Genomic DNA, 21,990 nt, shown 5'->3' with positions numbered 1-21,990 from the left:
TAGCTGAATTGTACGTTTCTCGATTGTGAGATTACACGGGTGCCTATTTCCATCGTGTCGGATAGAGATCCGAGATTTACCTCGCGATTTTGGAAAAAGTTGCAAGAAGCTTTGGGTACCAAGTTGCATTTCAGACCGCCTTTCACCCCCAAACCGATGGTCAATCCGAGCGGATAATTCGGATACTTGAGGATATGTTAAGATGTTGCGTCCTCGAGTTTAGTGGTTCATGGGAGCGGTATTTGTCGTTGATTGAATTCGCTTACAACAACGACTTTCAATCAAGTATTAAGATGGCACCCTACGAGGCCTTATGCAGTTGTAAATGCCTTACACCATTGTTTTGGACCGAGCTCGGTGAAAGCAAGATTTTCGGTGGATTTGATTAGGGATGCTGAATGAAAGTGAAAGTAATCCGTGAAAGTCTGAAGATAGCCTCCGATCGTCGAAGTCGACGCGCGGACTGAAGCGTAAGGATATCGAGTATCGGTGGGTGATAAAGTGTTTCTCAAGGTATCGCCTTGGAAAAAGATACTCGATTCGGTAGTAAGGGCAAGTTGAGCCCGAGGATCGTTGGGCCATATGAGATATCCGGCGAGTCGATCCAAGGCATATCGTTTGATTTTGCCCCGAACTCGAAAAGGTTCACGATGTCTTTCACGTTTGATGCTTGACGCTATAGATCCGATCCATCGCACGTGATTAGTCCATCGAAATTGAAATTCAAGCTAATATGAGTTATGAGGAAGAACCGATTCGTATCCTATCACGAAAGTGAAAGAGTTGTGAAACAAGCGGGTTCCGCTAGTAAAAGTGTTATGGCTCAAGCACGGGATAGAAGAAGCTACTTGGGAGATCGAGAACTCTATGAAAGAGCGATATCCAAACCTATTTACCGTAAGATTTTCGAGGACGAAAATTTCTTAAGTGGGGAGAGTTGTGACAGCCAAAATTGACCCTAGTCGGAAGGTGGTCTCGGGACCACAAAACCGAGGCATAAAAATAATTAAAAATTTATTTTGATGCCTATAATATGTGTGTGCTCATGTATGACATTTTATGATGATTGATTTAGTGTTATAAGGGTGAATTCCACAAGAAAGGACTTAGTAATGAACTTTGAAAGTATGATAGGGAAATGTGTGATGACTAATTAAAGCATGCATGCAAAATAATGGACTTGCATGTCAAATCTTTGTTAAGCCATGGAAATGGTATTTGGCCAAAGTTGTTATGGTGATAAAGCCATTGCATGCTAAGTGTGAAGCTTGATGATGATGCATGCAATGATGGATTGTCTACTCTTGAGTAAGATTTTGAGCTTTCTTTTTGTTTTATCATGATTGAAGTTGAAAAGGAGCATGATTGTCATATTCGGCCATGATGCATTCATGAGCATGGTTCATGCTTCTTGCATGTTAGTTAAAATTTGTGTTTTGGATGGCTATGGACACCTTGAAATTCGCCATGCTCATATATGTATATATATGTTTGCACATGATGTTTTGGTTATGAAGGAAGTGATGAATAAGTTTGTTTAAAGAAGAAGATGTTGAAGAATAATTGTGAAATTGTAAGCACATTCTGCCTAGCACACATATGAGTGCTTGATGCTATATTGTAAGTTTTGAGCTACAATATGCAAAGCATTAACTAGTAAAGTGCATGCTGTTTTGTGTGGTATTAAGTGCATAATTGGCCTCAACATGGACAAGTATATTCGCCTTGGGTAGGCTATTGAAGGCCTTAGCTTTTCCTTGATACTCGAATAAATTGTATTGAATTGCTTGATGTAGTATAAAATGTGCATGACCATTGTGTATTCAAGCTAAAGGGTGGCCATATGACCATTTAAATTCCTTGTCATATTCGGCCATAAGCTAGCACAATGAGGTTTTGATAAATTGAATTTGTTTGAATTAGCTCAAGAGCTAAGAGGGCCACAATTGGACAAGGGGAAGGAAAAAGTAATCGAATAGCCGTAAAAGCCGTTCGACAACATCCGAGGTAAGTCCTCAAGAAGTGACCTTACTTGAATTATGTGGAATGAAATATGGATGTATCGATTATTGATTTATGTGTGTATGAGTATTCAATGATACCGGGCTAAGTCCCGAAGGCGATTATGTTAGTGATTATAATTGTGTTTGAGCCTTAGTAACGAAAATAAATATGTATGTCCAATGATTATTGATGTATGTGTGCATGAGAAATTGAATGATATCCGGGCTAAGCCCGAAGACAATTATGCTGGAAATTATAACCGGGTTAAGACCAAGGCAATTGTGCTAGTGGCTACATCCGGCTAAGACCAAGGCATTCGTGCGAGTCATTCTATCCGGGCTAAGACCAAGGCATTTGTGCAAATCGTGATATCCGGGTTAAGTCCGTGAGGCCTTGGTGCTGGTTACCATAACCGGCTATGTCCCGGCGATTGATCGAGTAGCGACATCCGGTTAAACTCCGAAGGTATGTGATTTGAAAATTATAAGCTTGCTGGAAAATTTCAGCTAATGCACTTGTGAAATTTCCCAATGACAAGGTAAGTGCGGTGTGTGCTTATGCGCGCTAGGAGTAAGAGCGTGTGAATATCCGCTCCTATGATGGAACGAGTTATCGGCCTTAATGAAGCCGTTATTTGTGTATGAACATAAGAGTTGGGATGGTGAAGTAAGTATGATTATGTGAATGTGCATTAATGAAATGATGCATTTAACTATGTGAATGTATTGCTGTAATTAGAGTTGATTATATTCCTTGAGACTTACTAAGCATAAAAATGCTTACTCTGCGCTTTGGCTCTCGGTTTTCTAGATTTCGCTCGATAGCAATCGGATTCGGGATCGTTGAAGTCAAGTCATCCACACTATCAAGCCCCCATTTTGGTATAAATTCTTGGTTGAACTTGAAATGGCATGTATAGGACTACCCTTGTTGGTTTAAATATGTTATGATGTATATGTATACGGCCATGCGAAAATGGCTCGTAATAGTGAAGTATCAACTTAAACTATTTGCGGTTTGTATATATATATGGTGTCATGATGTGACTATGAATTGGAAATGGGAATGTTGGTCACATGATCAGCCATTTGCATGGTTAAAATGATCATATGTGGACCTATGTAAGGCAAGACTAGTTGGTTCATGGAGACTACAAAATAGGTAAGACCTACCTCAAAAACAGATGCTGCCAGCTGCAGTAACGTGAATGTAAAAAATCACCAAAATTTGTAGGAATGGTATTAAATAGTGAATCAGCTATGTAAATGAACATTGATGAGTCTATTTTCATATGGAAGAAACGAAATGGTCATAGGAGTTTCATGTTAAGAGATATTAAAGCTATTGTGAGACAGGGCCAGAACGGTTTCTGGGTTCCCTGTCGCAACTTTAAAAATTTACTATAAATTATCCAGAAAGAATTAGGAGACATACCTTATATGTAAAAATTCCATTTTGAGTCTAGTTTCATTAGAAACAAACGGCACCAGCATTAAAGCTCTGTACAGAGAGATATTCAAGTTATACCGCGCGAAGGTCAGAGCAGTCGATCCCTGTAACATGGGTGACTTTAACTAATAAACTGTACCAATTGGCCCGACCAAAAATTCTAGAAATAAATCCATGGATGGATATATGAGTCTAAATTCAGGGAAAATTTACGAAACCAGTTTCCGAGTTTTGAAACTCGAGATATGATTTTTAAGGCGACAGTGACGCAGTTTTTCCAGCCTGACTAGAAATGTCCAATGGATGGGCAAAACAAGTGAACTTGGCTTGCTAACCCCTCGTGTCCGACACCGGCGATGGTCTCGGGTTCGGGGTGTTACAAGTTGAGTCCGAGTTCGCTTATGGGCAGGTTACATGGTAGCTTGGCTACATAATTTTCGCAGGCTATTGAGTTTGTCTAGCTGCGGGTATGGCACTTATGTGCATGCAATCTGTGTATCAAATTGTATTCCGATGTGTTCAACGGGTGAATCTTAAGTGAATAAGGAGAATACTTAAGACGGAGGTGACATGTTGGTAAGTGTGGTGAATGAGAAAATTTGGAAAGGTATGCGCTTAAACCCTCAGGTTGAGAACTAGGTATGATGAAATCTTGGTAAGATAGTAAATGCAAATGTAACATGAATGTCTTGGTGATATTTATACAAATGATGTTTTATGTTGGATTGCATGATTATGTTACTTGCTATTTACATGTGAACTTACTAAGCATTTATGCTTACTCCCTCCTTTCCATTCTTTGTAGTTTTGACAAGCCAGCTCGAAAATTGGGAATGGTCGGAGGCTCGCTCACACTATACGTGGACCATTTTGGTATAGTGGCTTGTATATTTTGAGTATGGCATGTATAGCATTATAATCATTTGTGTATATGATCTTATTATATGGCTATTGGGTGGTAAGGAAATGTTTGGTAATGATTAGCCATTGGAATGGCTAATCAAGATCATATTTTGTGTTATGTATACTTAATCTGCTATCTAATCCATGGAAATTCATAAAAAGGTGAAATTTGCTGTAAAACAGTATCATACAACAGAAATGACGTGAGTTTGAAAAATCACTAAAAATAGTAGAGACATAATTACATAATGAATAAAATATAAAATTGAAGCTTATTGAGTCTATTTGCATATGGAAGAAACAAAACAGGTAAATGAGTTGTATTTTATGAGAAATTTGAGTTTTGGTGGAATAGGTTCAAAGCGATTTCTGAATCCCCTGTTCTGACTTTAGAAATTCAGTAAAAATTGTACAAAAATAATTAGGAGTCATAATTTATATGTAGATTCCTTATTTAGTCTAATTTTAAGAGAGATAAAAAGCATAGTCATCTGAATTCTGTACAAAGAGAAAAGTGATTCATAGTGAACAAAGGTCAGAGTAGTCGAACACTGAAACAGGGGAAACTTTAACTAATAAACTGTACTAATTGGCCCAACCAAAAATTTTGGAAAAAAATTAGTAAATATATATATGAGTCTAGTTTCAGAGAAAATTTACAGATTTTAATTTCAATCTTCGTAACTCAAGATATGATTTTTTTTAGCGACTGTGATGCAGATGGACAGTTTATTACGAATGGTGAAATAAATCGTTTGAAATTGTTTAAGTGATAATTTAAGCCTGTTAATACCTCGTGCTCGACTCTAGCGATGGTCTCATGTAAGGGGGTGTTACACTTCAAACATTCAAATCAACATGCATATTATATAATATAATAATAACAACATTTAACAAGCCATGACTGAATGCAAATTTGCTAAAATTTACCTACTTTAATCACATTTGCCGACCCATAATGTAATATAATTTAATAAATCCTAACAACATATACAAGTTATCATTATTTGGTCCATTCGTTATATAACTATCACAACCAAATTTAAACAATTAAAACCCATTCAAATACATGCATGCATATGATGATTGTTACATTTCGGTACTAGGCTGAAACTAGTTTACTATTCCGAAGTACCAAACATAGCATATAACACATATCCTAATATCAACTCTAACCACCCTGAAACATAGCCGATTATTCTTTAAAACCTATTCAAAACACATCTCATACATGTTGTGTAATAGTCATACCAAACAAACTTATCTCAAGTCCGAATATAACAAAGTAAATATTAATGCTATACCACATATTAATACCTTAATAGCATGTCAACCGAATTTTTCATACATACTTTATTTTATCATGAATCACATTTAAAACAACCATACATACCTAAGAATATATGTATATATATATTACGACCAATATATTCATACCTCATCCATGTCATTAATTAATTTCCATGCTCAAACACATGTCACTACTCAACCATTTCCAAAACATATATCATATATCACCTATGCCATGCATTCACAACACATATCATCATCACCAAAAAGTTTAGACCATGATCAAACATAATCAAAACCAAACTTAGAAGTAAAGCCATTTTTGCATGGCTTTAGTTATACATAATCAAAGTATAACATTTCAAAACATATTCCAGCCTATACATGCCATAGTTCTAGTTCAACTATTTAAATACCGAAGCGGTAGATAATGTGATGAACATTGCTAACGATCCCTGAGCTTGTAACTTGAATCCAAAATCTATAAAACAGAAGCAAATATACACACAGTAAGCTATTATAGCTTAGTAAGTTATAAGCAAATAAACCACCAATTGATATTATCAGCTTAATTAAACTAAACCATAATATAGTATAGTTATTACATTTAATTGCAATTACCATGTCTAATAAATAATGCGTTTTTCATACATAGTCACCACCTTGGCCGACTGTTGATATAATCCAAATAATTATTTATCATACAACCTTGAAGCCAAAATGTCAATATATATATATATATATATATATATATATATATCGAATATACATACACTTATATACATGAGCTCAAAATCATAATTTAATATCTTGTATATATATATATTATCTACATGGTCGAATATGCATGATCTTGTATATACTTATTCAAAAACCAATTCCATGATATTCATATCATTCATTCATAAGACCAAACATATAAATCATGGTCACATAAATCCTTTATTTTCATCACACATGGTTTAAAACAAATAACCGAATTGCTTTCTTACCTTATTTTAGTTAGGTAGCTAACTAATTCATACCTGGTTGTTTTAACTCATTTTACACTTTCGATCGCAACCTACCGATGCCTGATGAACCATTCAGAATTGGATAGGACACTCAGATAATCACATATATCGTACAATGCCAACGTCCTAGACGTAGTCTTACATGTAATCACATATCGATGCCACTATCCTAGACAGGGTCTTACTCACACAAGTATATCGAAATCCTATGTAATACATATGTATCCTAGCTATTCCTAAGGCTCATACGAGGCTTTCGGACGTCGTAACTCGGTCGAAACAAATTCACGAATATAGATACCAAGCTTTTATTCATTCGGCATTTGCATTTATAAATTCAAAAATTTATTTCGGCACATAATATTTTCATTTATTTAAAATTAAGTACGTCTATTGCTTATAAACTTACGTCAGATGATGTAAAACGAAACGGGACAGCTAGTCGACAACTTTCGCTTTCCCCCAATCCAAATCTGATTTTTTGGTTCTTGATCTAAACATATTCAAATTAAGCTCATTCAAACATATTTTCATTCAATTTAGTCCAAAAACACATAAATGGGAAAATTACCATTTTACCCCTGACATTTACATTTTTTACAATTTAGTCTATTGCACAAAACACAAAATATACGAAATTTCAACACACCCATGTTGGGCCAAATTTTATCCATACTCATACAATTCCATATATTTAATTTATTTTACATTTTATTCCCTCAAATTATTATTTTTGCAATTTAGTCCTAATTACTCAAAATCATCAAAAAATCCAATACAAAACATGTTAATCTAAAACATACCTTTCATATTTCATCATCAAACAACAAAAATCACAAGCTCTCAACAATGGCATAACTCAAAATATTCGCCAAAATCAAAAATTTAAGCATGGCTTTTGTAGTACTTGAAGTAATGATCTCAAAAACGTAAAAATTATCAAAAACCGAGCTAGAACTTACCTTGAATCAAGTTGAGAAAGATGGCCGAACCTAGCTTCTCTTATTTCTTTTCTTTTGTTTCTATTTTTGGTGGATGAACATAATAAAATGATAGCTTATTTTAATCTTATGTTTTATTATAAACATTTTATTACATAATTTACCTTTTTAACCTTGTTTAATTTTATTCATACTTCTCCTTCCTATGGCCGAATGTGTCCATGCAAACATCCAAGGGTATAATTGCATTATAAACACCCCACATTAAAAGGACAACTACTATTTGTCCCTTTTACTACTAACCTTCAAATTTTCATTTTACGCGATTAAGTCCTTTTATTTAATCGGGAAGGTAAACGACAAAATTAAATCACAAAAATTTCACAGATATAAATTCACACAAAATAGACCCAAAACCACCATTCCGATCAGGGTCTAAATCAGGCTGTTACAACTTTCCCCCCTTAGGGATTTTCGTCCCTGAAAATCTTACCAGTGAATAGGTTCGGATAACGTTCTCTCATTGCATCCTCAGGCTCCCATATTGCTTCCTCAACTCCGTGTTTATGCCACAATACTTTAACTAACGAAATCTTCTTATTTCGCAACTCTTTAATCTCATAAGCCAGAATACGAATCGGTTCTTCTTCGTACGTCATATCGGGCTTAATCTCAATTTTAGATGGACTAATCACATGTGAAGGATCAGATCAATATCTACAAAGCATCGAAACATGGAATACATTGTGGATCTTTTCTAACTTAGGTGGCAACAATAGTCTGTAAGCAACCGAGCCAATGCGTTCTATAATCTCATACGGTCTAATAAACCTTAGACTCAATTTTCCTTTACGACCAAATCTGAGTATTTTCTTTCACGGTGAGACTTTTAAGAAGAATTTATCTCTGATCTAAAACTCTATATCTTTATGTTTCAAGTCCCCATATGATTTCTGACAATTTGATGCTGCTTTCAAACTTTCACAGATCACTTACACTTTTTGTTCAGTTTCTCTAATCAAATCGACCCCATATATCTTATTTTAGCTGAGCTTAGTCTAATACAATGGTGTACGACATTTACGACCATACAGAGCCTCGTAAGGTACCATTTTGATACTCGATTGAAAGCTGTTATTATACGTTAATTCAATCAGAGGTAGGTATCATTCCCACGTACCTTCAAACTCGAGAATGCAACATCTCAATATATCTTCAAGTATCTGAATGATTCGCTCAGACTAACCATTTCTTTACGGATGGAAAGTAGTGCTAAAATGTAATTTTGTACCTAGTGCATCTTGCAGTTTCTTCCAAAACTGCGATGTAAACCTCAGATCTCTATCGGAAACCATAGATATCGGTACACCATGTAATTTCACAATCTGAGAAACATACAATTCAGCCAGCTTATCAAGCGAGTAGTCTATACTTATCGGAACAAAGTGAGCGAATTTAGTCAATCTATCCACAACAACCCAGGTTGCATCTTTCTTGCTCGGTGTCAATGTTAAACTAGATACAAAATCCATAGTAACTCTATCCCATTTCCACTCAGGTATCATGATCGGCTGAAGTAATCTAGAAGGTACCTGATGTTCAGCTTTTACTTCTTGACAAATTAAGCATTTCGAAACAAAATCAGAGATGTCTCATTTCGTACCATGCCACCAGTAAAGTTGTTTCAGATCATTATACATCTTGAACAAATAACCGACTGCTGTGAGCTTCATTCAAAATCATTTGAATCAACTCTGAATTCCTTGGAATGCATACTCGGTTTCTAAACCTCAAACAACCCTTAGCATCAACTCTGAATTCTGAATCAGCATCTGCATCACACTGAGCTCATTTTGCTAACAATTCATTATCAACCTTCTGTGCATCATAAATTTGTTGACCAAATAGCGGTCTTGCTTTCAATTCAGCTATTATCGAACCATCATCAGACATAGCCATATGCGCATTCATTGTATGCAAAGCAAACAGTGATTTTTAGCTTAGAGCATCAGCAACAACATTAACCTTTCCCAGGTAATAGTCAATCACAAGCTCGTAGTCTTTTAGTAATTCCAACCATCAACGTTGTCTCAAATATAGATCTTTCTGATTCATCAAGTATTTTAAGCTTTTGTGATTAGAAAAACATGACATTTCTCACCGAACAAATAGTGGCACCATATCTTCAATGCAAACACAATAGCTGCCAATTCTAAGTTGTGTGTCGGATAGTTCCTTTCATGTGGCTTTGACTGTCTCGAGGCATAAGCTATAACTCTGCCTTCCTACATCAAAACACAACCCAAGCCATTTAAAGATGCATCATTATATATAATAAATTCTTTACCCAATTCTGGATGAACTAGTACTGGAGCTTTGGTCAAAAGGGCTTTCAACTGATCAAAACTTTTCTGGCACTTTTCTGACCACTGAAATTTAACATCTTTCTACAATAGCTTCGTCATCAAGGCTACAATCATAGAGAAACCTTTCACGAACTGTCTATAATAACCAGCAAGTCCTAGAAAGCTTCGGACTTCAGGAACATTCATCGGAGGTTTCCAATCAAGTATAGCTAAAAATTTACTCGGGTTAACCCGAATACCCGATGCTGACATAACATGGCCCAGAAAACTGACTTTGCTTAACCAGAACTCACATTTACTGAACTTCGCATACAACTATTTATCTCGAAAGTCTGTAACACCAGTAGCAGATGTTCGGCATGTTCGATTTCATCACGGGAGTCGAATCAAAATGTCATCTATGAACACAAATACAAATCAATCCAAATACTGTCTGAAGATCTGATTCATCAAATCCAAAAAAATAACAGGTGCATTATTAAGTCTAAAAGGCATAACCAAAAACTCATAGTGTTTGTACCTCATTCGGAAAGTAGTCTTTGGCACATCGGAGTCTTTAACTCGCAACTGATAGTAACCTGATCTCAAGTCTATCTTAGAAAACACTGTGGCCCCCTTCATTTGATCAAACAAATCATCAATTCATGGCAACGGATACTTATTCTTTATAGTCACCTTAATGAGCTGTCTATAGTCGATGCACATTCTCATAGTTCCGTCTTTCTTTTTCACAAACAACACTGGTGCGCCCCAAGGAGAAAAATTCAGCCGCGCGAAACCTCTATCTGTAAACTCTTGCAACTGAGCTTTCAATTCTTTTAATTTAGTAGGTGCCATTCTATACGGAGCTATAGATATCAGAGTCATCCTAGACATTAACTCAATACCAAACTCTACCTCCCGAATAGGTGGCAAACTCAGTAATTCTTCAGGAAACACATCCTGATACTCGCACACAACAGGTACTGATTCAATATTTTTTTGGTCACTTTACTGCCAAGCACATATACAAAGTAAGCTTCGCAGCCTTTTCTTACATATTTCTGAGCTAACATCAAAGAAATCACTGCTGGTAACCCATTCAAATCATTAGATTCAATCCGAATAATCTCATCATTCTGGCACCATAACTCAATAGTCTGTCTCTTGCAGTTTACAACAGCATCATGCAAAGTCAACCAATCCATACCCAGAATTATGTCGAACTCATCAAATGGAAACAACATCAAGTCAGCCGGAAAGCAAGAATCTTGAATCATCAAGGGATAATTCTTACACACTTTGTCAACCATGACACACCGGCCCAAAGGGTTTAACACTCTAATCATAAACTCAGTAGACTCAACAGGTAAAGTCTTACTGAATGCTAAAGTCTCACACACATAAGAATGAGTCGAACCAAGACCAATCAATGTAATTACATTAGTATCATAGAGAGTGAATATACTAGTAATGGCATCTAGGGATGAAGTCTCCTCACATGTGCGAATAACGTAGGCTCTGGCAGGTGCACGAGCCTCAAATCTGATTGTTGTATCTTTAGTCCCTCTCTGACTACCTCTCGCATTACCCGTATTTCTGGGTGGTTTACCCTGAGATGCAATATTACCCGATCTCGTATTCTGCACTGGATTTTCTTCAGCTAACACTGGGCAATAACGTATATAATATCGTTTGCCGTAATGTTTACACTCAAGTTGATTTGATCTGACATTACCCACACTAGCTACTGAGGTCGCTCCTGAGCTCATAGGTGGTCTACTCTGATCCCGTCTAGAACAAACCGAAGTGGCTTTAGAACGGCTGAAATCATCTTGGAATTTCTTTGGTGCCGATTGGAATGACTTACCGGATGTTCCTTTACTTGCATCTCTAGATTCAAAGTCAGCTTTTCTTTTCACTTTCCCAAGCTCTTCAGCTTTGCAGGCTCGCTCAACTAGTACTACGAACTCTTTTATCTCAAGTATGCCAACTAACAGTTTAATGTCTTCATTTAGTCTATCTTCAAATCTTTTATACATTATGGCTTCGGTAGAAACACACTCTAGGGCATACCGACTGAGTCTCACAAATTTTTGTTCATACTCATCACAGCCATACGACCCTGCTTCAACTCTAGAAATCCCTTGCGCTTCTGGTCGATAAATCTCTGGCTGATATATTTCTTACGGAACTCAATTTGGAAGAACTCCCAGGTCACCTGCTCTTTCGAAACCATTAATACTAAGGTATTCCACCAGTGATATACTGTGTCTCGAAGCAAATATATAGCATATTTCAAACATTCATCCGGGGTACAGGATAGCTTATCAAACACACGGATAGTATTATCAAGCCAGAACTCAGCCCACTCAGCATCATCATCATCAGTAGCTTTAAACTCTTCAGCCCCATGTTTTCTGATTTTATCAACGGGTTGCTTATACAGTCTCAACAGATCACTTACTTGAGGTAAAGTAGGCAGTGAAGATGGATTAGTCAGGGGTGGAGGTTGTTGTGTAGTCGAGTTAGTCCAGATATATTGAGTAAACCAGTCATTCATCATTTGGCAGAAGGCTTGTCTAGCCTCTCCTTCCTCGTTACTCGAAATCGGTTGAGAATTAGCCAGCGCTGTCCCTTGCACGGGAGCAAGCGCTACAGTCTCGACATCATCAACTACAGCTCTAACGGGATCCATTTACTATATGAAAACAGAATTTCAAATGTCAAAACTTATCAAACTATCACAGTATATAAATTATGGCATGTATAGCTAGACTCACACACGCTACGTTAGTCCTAGAACTGACTAAACTGTAGCTTTGATACCAATCAAATTTGTAACACCTCTAACCCGTATCCGTCGCCAGATTAAGGTTACAAGTATTACCAATCAAAACACAAATCTAAACATTCACATGAGTGCACTTGTATAAACTTTTAAGAACAATTTTTTTATTAACATCAGTAGTTGATGCTATTACTAATATCACATAACTGAATATACTTTTACTCGCATACTGTATTCTATACACAAATGGAATATACAAAATCTATTACATATAGTCACTTAAATAAAGTCATATCATATTTGGCATTCATTTAATAACAACTTGGACACTTATGCTTCACATAAAAACACATATTATTTTCATGAGTTACCATCGCACAAATTGCTAGTCATTTGGTTATTATTTAGTGCATTTAGCTGAATACAAGTTTAATTAAAAGAATTACTCACTTACAACTTAACTCAATCATTTTACAAATTTACGCACTTCAAACATTCAAATCAACATGCATATTATATAATATAATAATAAAAACATTTAACAAGCCATGACCGAATGCAAACTTGCTAAAATTTACCTATTTTAATCACATTTGCAGAACCACAATGTAATATAATTTAATAAATCCTAACAACATATACAAGTTATCATTATTTGGTCCATTTGTTATATAACTATCACAACCAAATTTAAACAATTAAAACCCATTCAAATACATGCATGCATGTGATGATTGTTACATTTCGGTACTAGGCTGAAACTAGTTTACTATTCCCAAGTTCCAAACATAGCAAATAACACATATCCTAATATCAACTCTAACCACCCTGAAACATAGCCTATTATTCTTTAAAACCTATTCAAAACACATCTCATACATGTTGTGTAATAGTCATACCAAATAAACTTATCTCAAGTTCGAATATAACCAAGTAAATATTAATGCTATACCACATATTACTACATTAATAGCATTTCAACCGAATTTTTCATACATACTTTATTTTATCATGAATCACATTTAAAACAACCATACATACCTAAGAATATATGTATATATATATATATATATATTATGACCAATATATTCATACCCCATCCATGTCATTAATTAATTTCCATGCTCAAACACATGTCACTACTCAACCATTTCCAAAACATATATCATATATCACCTATGCCGTGCATTCACAACACATAGCATCATCACCAAACAGTTTAGACCATGACCAAACATAATCAAAACCAAACTTAGAAGTAAAGCCATTTTCGCATGGCTTTAGTTATACATAACCAAAATATAACATTTCAAAACACATTCCAGCCTATACATGCCATAGTTTGAGTTCAACTATTTGAATACCAAAGCGGTAGATAGTGTGATGAACTTTGCTGACGATCCCTGAGCTTGTAACTTGAATTCAAAATCTATAAAACAGAAGCAAATATACACACAGTAAGCTATTATAGCTTAGTAAGTTATAAGCAAATAAACCACCAATTGATATTATCAGCTTAATTAAACTAAACCATAATATAGATAGTTATTACATTTAATTGCAACTACCATGTCTCATAAATAATGCGTTTTTCATACACAGGCACCACCATGGCCGAATGTTGATAAAATCCAAATAATTATTTATCATACAACCTTCAAGCCAAAATGTCAATATATATAATATACATACACTTATATACATAAGCTCAAAATCATAATATAACATCTTATATATATGTTATCTACATGGCCGAATATACATGATCTTGTATATACTTATTCAAAAACCAGTTCCATGATATTCATATCATTCATTCATAATACTAAAACACATAAATCATGGTCACATAAATCCTTTATTTTCATCACACATGATTTATAACAAATAACCAAATTACTTACTTACCTTATTTTAGTTAGGTAGCTAACTAATTCATACCTGGTCGTTTTAACTCATTGTACACTTTCGATCGCAACCTATCAATGCCCAATGAACCATTCCAAATTGGATAGGACACTCAGATAGTCACACATATCGTACAATGCCAACGCCCCAGACGTGGTCTTACATGTAATCACATATCGATGCCACTGTCCCAGACAGGGTCTTACTCGCACACATATATCAAAATCACATATCGATGTCATGGTCTTATTTGCATACATATATCGGACTCCTATGTCATGACATATGTATCCTAGCTATTCCTAAGGCTTATACGGGGCTTTCGGACATCATAACTCGGTTGAAACGAATTTACGAATATAAATACCAAGCTTTTATTCATTCGACATTTGCATTTATAAATTCAAAAATTTTATTTCAGCACATAAGATTTGCACTTATTTAAAATTAAGTACGTCTATTGCTTATAAACTTACCTCAGACGATGGAAAACGGAACAGGACAACTAGCCGACAACTTTTGCTTTCCTCTGATCCAAATCTAATTTCTTTGGTTCTTGATCTAAACATATTCAAATTAAGCTCATTCAAACATATTTTCATTCAATTTAGTCCAAAAACACATAAATGGTCAAATTACCATTTTAGCCCTAACATTTACATTTTTTATAATTTAATCCTTATTGCACAAAACACAAAATATACAAAATTTCAACATACCCATGTTAGGCCAAATTTTAATATAACACCCCAAACTCGGCTTAGAAGTTAAGCCCGAATCTGACGTGTCACATTGAAGTATTTTTTGAAAACCATGTTTTCATTGAAAACCCTTCTTATTTGAAAACTTGAATAAAATCCCAGTTACGTTAGTTTATTTTATAAAGTGGTACATTGAAAAGTTATTAATTCTATTCCCAACATTTCTTTTAAGTTGCGAAAGCTAATTTTAAAAGTAACTGATTTACAAAAACGTGATGTCAAAAAAAATAAGTTGCGAAACCGTTCCGAAAATGTTGCGGAAACGTAGTGTTGTTTAAAAAAAGTTATAAATCGAAGTAAACAAAACCCAAAGTTAAAATCTAGAAACTTTAAGAGGCCTCATTACAAAAGTTAAAAACCCAAAACGGAATCTAAAACATAAATAAAGTCCAAAGGCAGTCGTGTGGCCATATCCGAGTCCCTCACAGCACCGATCCTCCTAATGCTGGGGATTACCTACACATTTAATAAACGGGGTAAGTTTGTGAAAACTCAGTGTGTAATCCCCTTACTAGAGTAACAGTCAGTTACTGAAACTGAAATAGAAACAGTCTAGGCTAGAGCCCTCTAACAATAACAGTACAGTCCAGTTCAGAGCATACGTGGGCCGAAGCCCACTACAATATCATTTGGGTCACAGCCCATAACAGAATCAATTGGGCTTAGCCCAAACCAATAGCAGAACAAGTGGCCCTAACCCAATACAATGAAAGATCTCATAAACAGATATGGAACAATATGAGGATGCATCCCACCCCGATCCAGCCAACACACCACTTGTACCAACCCTACACTTACATGGGGATAAAATCGACCCACCCAGCTAGCACACCAATGTTAGCACTGGTTGCGGCACTAACCAAAATCGTAGCAAAGCTGCTAGTATATATGCGGCTCTAAGCCTTCAGTAGCGGTATTATAATTGGCACAAAGCCATCGGTAACTGTATTATGTTTGGCACATAGCCATTAGCGACGGTAATATAATCGGCACACAGCCTTGGGTAAATATGATCGACACAGAGTCATCAATACATATGTTAGGCACATAGCCACAGGTAAATATGTTTGGCACAAAGCCATAGTCAAGATGCAACAGTCATTTTACCCTACAGTGGTATTTCGGTAATTTTACACTACAAGATGATTTCGGTAATTTTACACTACAAGGGTATTTTGGTAATTTTACACTATAAGGGTATTTCGGTAATTTACAAACCAGGGTCTTAACGACCCAACAGAAGGTCCACCGTCGCCTCGAGCGACTTAAGTAACCTAAATAGACATAACGGTGCAAGTAGGCCTAAGGCCCATTACTCGGCTCAAGTGGGCCCATACGCTCGTGTGGCCCATTTAACCCAAATTTAGATACGGCTATGTGTACACTTGGGCCCATATGGCTCATTTCGGCCCAAAACAACCTAGGTCATGTGCGCGACATGACAAGTCTATCTACTTCCGCTTAACAGCAAAATTTACCCACGCGGGCCATTTTACCCAGAACTATTCATGGTTGTACGAATGACGTAGCCCAGTCCAAAACTTACCACATAACATACATTTTATCCGTGTGGGCCCACAAGCCCATTGGGCCCACACAGCCCAGTCTGGCCCAACGTGGCCCAAAACAGCCTATGCCATGTACGCGACATGATAAGCCCAACCATATTCCACCTAGTAGCTGATTTGACACAAGCAGGCCCATTGGGCCACTAAGTAGGCCCATTGGGCCACTAAGCGGGCCCATTGGGCCTACTTGGCCCATTTCGTGGCCCAAGTGGCCCACTACAGCCTAAGCCCACGAATTCACTCATAATAGCCTTCCTGGTAGTACGTCCACATTCTGTGAGCTCGGTGCACCACATGCGCGATCGCACACTCATGTGGCATCATACGCCATATTTATGGCTTTTCGGCATTTTACCGATCTACAGTCATAGGTTTTGGTGTACAGTTACACACCTTGCTAACGAAAAGGCACAGAAACCCTTGTGCACAAAACCTTGATTGAACGAGCGTGGTCTAGCCCACTAAAGCTATTGACGAAATCAGATAACAACCCCTTTTGATAAATATCAAAACGTGGTACTACGAAAGGTTGAAAAAGGTATTCGACCTGTAATGGCACACTCAAAAGTATACCCTTAGATCGAGGTACCACATGGGACAATCGTTCCCCTATCAAAATCGACATAGAGAAGAAGTTGTCAAAAGAAGGCAATAACAACCGATATAGAGAGAGACAGAGTAAAGGTACTGCACGACTAGATTAAAGAACACTTACCCAGTCAAAACAACCATGAAGTGGGTATGACGAATTCGGCCAGTATCACGGAATTAAGAGCAGAGGATAATGGGTATTCAGCCAGTGTTGAAAGAGAGAAAAGAGAATCAGCAATAAAAGAGAGAAAGAAAGATTGCCCAAAAATCAAAAGAAACAGATAGGAAGAAAAGCCAAGAATCGGCCAAGAGAAGAAGAGGGAAAAAGTAGAAAAAGAAGTCAAGGAATGTTTGCCAAAATTGAACCCAAAAGCACTAAGATAATCGGCCTAAGCACAAAATGATAAGAGGAGAAAGGAAAAATGTAACAAACTAGAACTGAAAAGGTACTTGAATAGAACAATTATAGTTATTCAGCTTCGGAAAACAAAGATTAGAAAGAACCTCAACGAAAAAAGGTAAAAACCGAAAATAAGGAGAAAAAGGCTTGAAACGTTAGAAAAAAGAAAATCGAGAGACCCCTAAATGACCCTTAACGAACACGGCTCCTAGAAGAAATGCGCCAAATTGATTTCCCCCAATGCCTAAAGAACAAATTCGGCAGAACACTCTCCTCTCCCTTCAAATTTCCTATCCATAAATCACTCTATAATCCACTCCCTGATTTCCTTTTCAGCCCCTTCCTTAATTTACTACTCCAATAACCCATTCAAATTCCTCAAGACCCATTCAAACTTAGAGTCCCCACCTAACTTAAATACCAGCAGTCCCATGTAGCAAAATAAATACTTCTTTTATGCTGCGCCAGCACTCGAACGTCAAACCTCAACGTTACTCTACACGCCACCTTGCTACCACACCACAGGCTCCTTTTTGCGATAAAAATCGTCCATAATTAATTATAAGACCTATGTGCTAGTGTCCAGATTCACTTAAGAGGAAAAACTAAAATTTTGTTAGAGCCTGGATTTAAACCCAAAACTTCTCCAACACTCCTCAGGACACTTAGCCACTGAAGCAAGCATTTATTTGTGTCATTTATTGAACAACTAACTACTTACGTCAAGCCTTCTTACTATTCCCTGCTCAAGGCCCATTCCTTCTAGGCCCAAATTTGGGGCATTACATTTACCCATACTCATACAAGTCTATATATTTAATTTATTTCACATTTTAGTCCCTCAAATTATTATTTTTGCAATTTAGTCCTAATTACTCAAAATCATCAAAAACTCCAATACAAAACATGTTAATTTAAAACATATCTTTCATATTTCATCATCAAACAACAAAAATCACAAGCTCTCAACAATCGCATAACTCAAAATATTCACCAAAATAAAAAATTTAAGCATGGCTTTTGAAGTACTCAAAGAACGATCTCAAAAACGTAAAAATTATCAAAACCTGAGCTAGAACTTACCTTGAATCAAGTTGAGAAAGATGGCCAAACCTAGCTTCTCTTATTTCTTTTCCTTTGTTTCTATTTTCGGTGGATGAACATAATAAAATGATTGCTTATTTTAATCTTATGTTTTATTATAAACATTTTAATACATAATTTACCTTTTTAACCTTGTTTAATTTTATTCATACTTCACCTGCATATGGCCGAATGTGTCCATGCAAACATCCAAGGGTATAATTGCATTATAAACACCCCAAATTAAAAGAACAACTACAATTTGGCCCTTTTACTACTAACCTTCAAATTTTCATTTTACGCGATTAAGTCTTTTTATTTAATCAGACAGGTAAACGACAAAATTAAATCACAAAAATTTCACAAATATAAATTCACACAAAATAAACACAGAAAATAATTTTTAAATATTTTTTGACTCAGATTCATGGCCCCAAAACCACCATTCTGATTAGGGTCTAAATCGAGCTATTACAGATATGTACAAGAGATTATTTTAATTACATTAACACATTTGCTTATTAAAATTTGTTTAATCAGTTGAATTGACATGGAGATATGGTCAAGAGATAAATGGACTTTGGTAGGTAAGTATGTTCATAAGTTAGCAAACTACCGAGTTGCCCTGAATTTATTCGTAACAACATGAACATGAGTTTAATAATTCTAAGTTAAGAAATGCAATTAATCTAACACAATTATGTCATCTTTATTAAAATCATCTTTTGAAATCGTGCATTGGAACTTTTATTTTATTTTTATTTATTTTACTTTGTTAAAATCCTAGTTTTTAAGCACTTCTTCAAATCAAAATATTTTCTTCACGAAAGTGTTTTTAAAATTGCATCCATAAATAATTCTTTTTACAGTTCCTATGGATACGATAACTCGACATTTACTTGTCACTTTATTACTTGTTGAGATTGTGTACACTTGCACATTTTTGTCATTCCAAAGGGCAATGTCCAATCTAGAGCAACCACAATCGATGCTACTACAAGTCTCTTCTTGAGCTCCTCAAAAGCTTGCAAACATTGATCATCAAAATTAAAAGGTTTATTTTGTTTAAGTAAAGTACACAAGGGTTTAGAGATTTTTGAAAAATCCTAGATAAATCTTCTATAAAATCCCGCGTGTCCTATAAAACTTCTAATACCCTTAACACTGGTTGTTGGTGGCAACTTTTCGATCACTTCTATCTTTTCCCTGTCCACTTCAATCCCTGGCTATGACACTCTATGTCCTAGGATAATGCCTTCATGGACCATGAAATGGCATTTCTCCCAGATTAATAATAGATTCGTTTCTTCACAACGACATAAAACCATCTCCAAATTTCTTAAGCAATCTTCAAAACCATTTCCAAACATAGAGAAGTCATTGCATAGGTACACATTGTTTTCATTGTTTAATAATAGATCATTTTTTTCATTACTTACTACCGTGACACCCTCTTTCTTAAGTACACATTGCATAGGACTTACCTAAGAGCTGTCAGAAATTGGGTAAATAATGCCAGCATCAAGCCACTTGATAATTTCATTCTTAACAACTTCCTTCATAATTGGATTCAATCGTCCCTACTGTTCAATGGATTTGATATGGCAATCTTCCAATAAAATTTTATGCATACAAAATACAGGGCTAATCCTCTTTATATCAGCAAGGGTCCAATTGAATGCTCCTTTAAATTGCCGTAACACTTCTAACAACTTGTCCTCTTACTCAAGTGTTAGTTTAGTAGAAATTATAACTTGCAAAGTATTGTTATTTCCCAAATATACATATTTCAAATGTTGTGGCAGAGATTTTAACTCTAGAATGGGAGATTCCTCTACAAATAGTTTAGGAGGTTTAAAAAATCATTCTGTCAAATCCAGGGATTCAAATTTCTTGCTTGGCCTATTCATTATCTGCTGGGATTCCATAAATTCACCAAGCTCTTCAAAACTTGCTTTATCACTTTGCTCCATCAAATTGTCTTCACTGTCAGAATTTTCGTAGCAAACATTTGTGAATTTGTCCACATCTGCTTCTATTAAGCCAATGGTGTGACATTCCTCATTCTCATTCGTGCATTTTAACACATTAAACACATTAAAAGTAACCTGCTGGTCAATCACTCTTCTGCTTAGCTAGCCTTTCTATACATCAATTAGGGTTCTACTTGTAGCAAGAAATGATCTTCCAAGAATAATTGGTACGTCATGGTCAGCTTCACATTTTGAAATAAGAAAATCTATAGGAAGGATAAATTTATCCACCCTTACCAATACATATTCAATTTTACCTTTCGGATAGGCATAAGATCGGTTAACCAGTTGCAATGTTACTGTGGTATGTCTTGCTTTCTCAATTCCTAGCTTCTTGAAAATAGACATAGGTAATAGATTTATACTTGCACCTAGATCACTTAATGTTTTTCTTACATTATGATTTCCAATTGAACATGGGATAGTGAAACTCCTAAGGTCCTTTAACTTTGGAGGCAACTTATTCAACAACATTATTGTGCACTCCTCAGTGAGAGCAACAATCTCAAATTCTCCCTGTCTATGCTTTTTTAACAGTATATCCTTCATGAATTTTACGTAATTAGGCATTAGCTCTAAAGCTTTGACTAGAAGTATATTAACATGGAGTTGCTTCAAAACCTCCAAAAATCTTTTAAACTAAACATCTTATTTGGATTTGTGGAATCGCTGTGGAAAAGGTAGAGGTGGTCATTTCTTAAGTTGCAATATTGTTTTGCTGTGGCATTTTTGTTGGCAACCTGATCTGGTTCTACCACAACATCTTTTTGCTTATCATTTCTAGATGTTGTATGCTTTTTAGATGATTCTGGGATCTGTACTTGATTGTTACTTGCACTATATTCTTTTGTCATGGCATCATGATCAACATCACTCAACTAAGTTCCGCTTCTAAGGATGATTGCTTTGT

This window comes from Gossypium arboreum, unplaced genomic scaffold, assembly GCF_025698485.1.
Source record: "Gossypium arboreum isolate Shixiya-1 unplaced genomic scaffold, ASM2569848v2 Contig00192, whole genome shotgun sequence".
Taxonomy (NCBI): Eukaryota; Viridiplantae; Streptophyta; class Magnoliopsida; order Malvales; family Malvaceae; genus Gossypium; species Gossypium arboreum.
Note: the sequence above shows the minus strand (reverse complement) of the source record.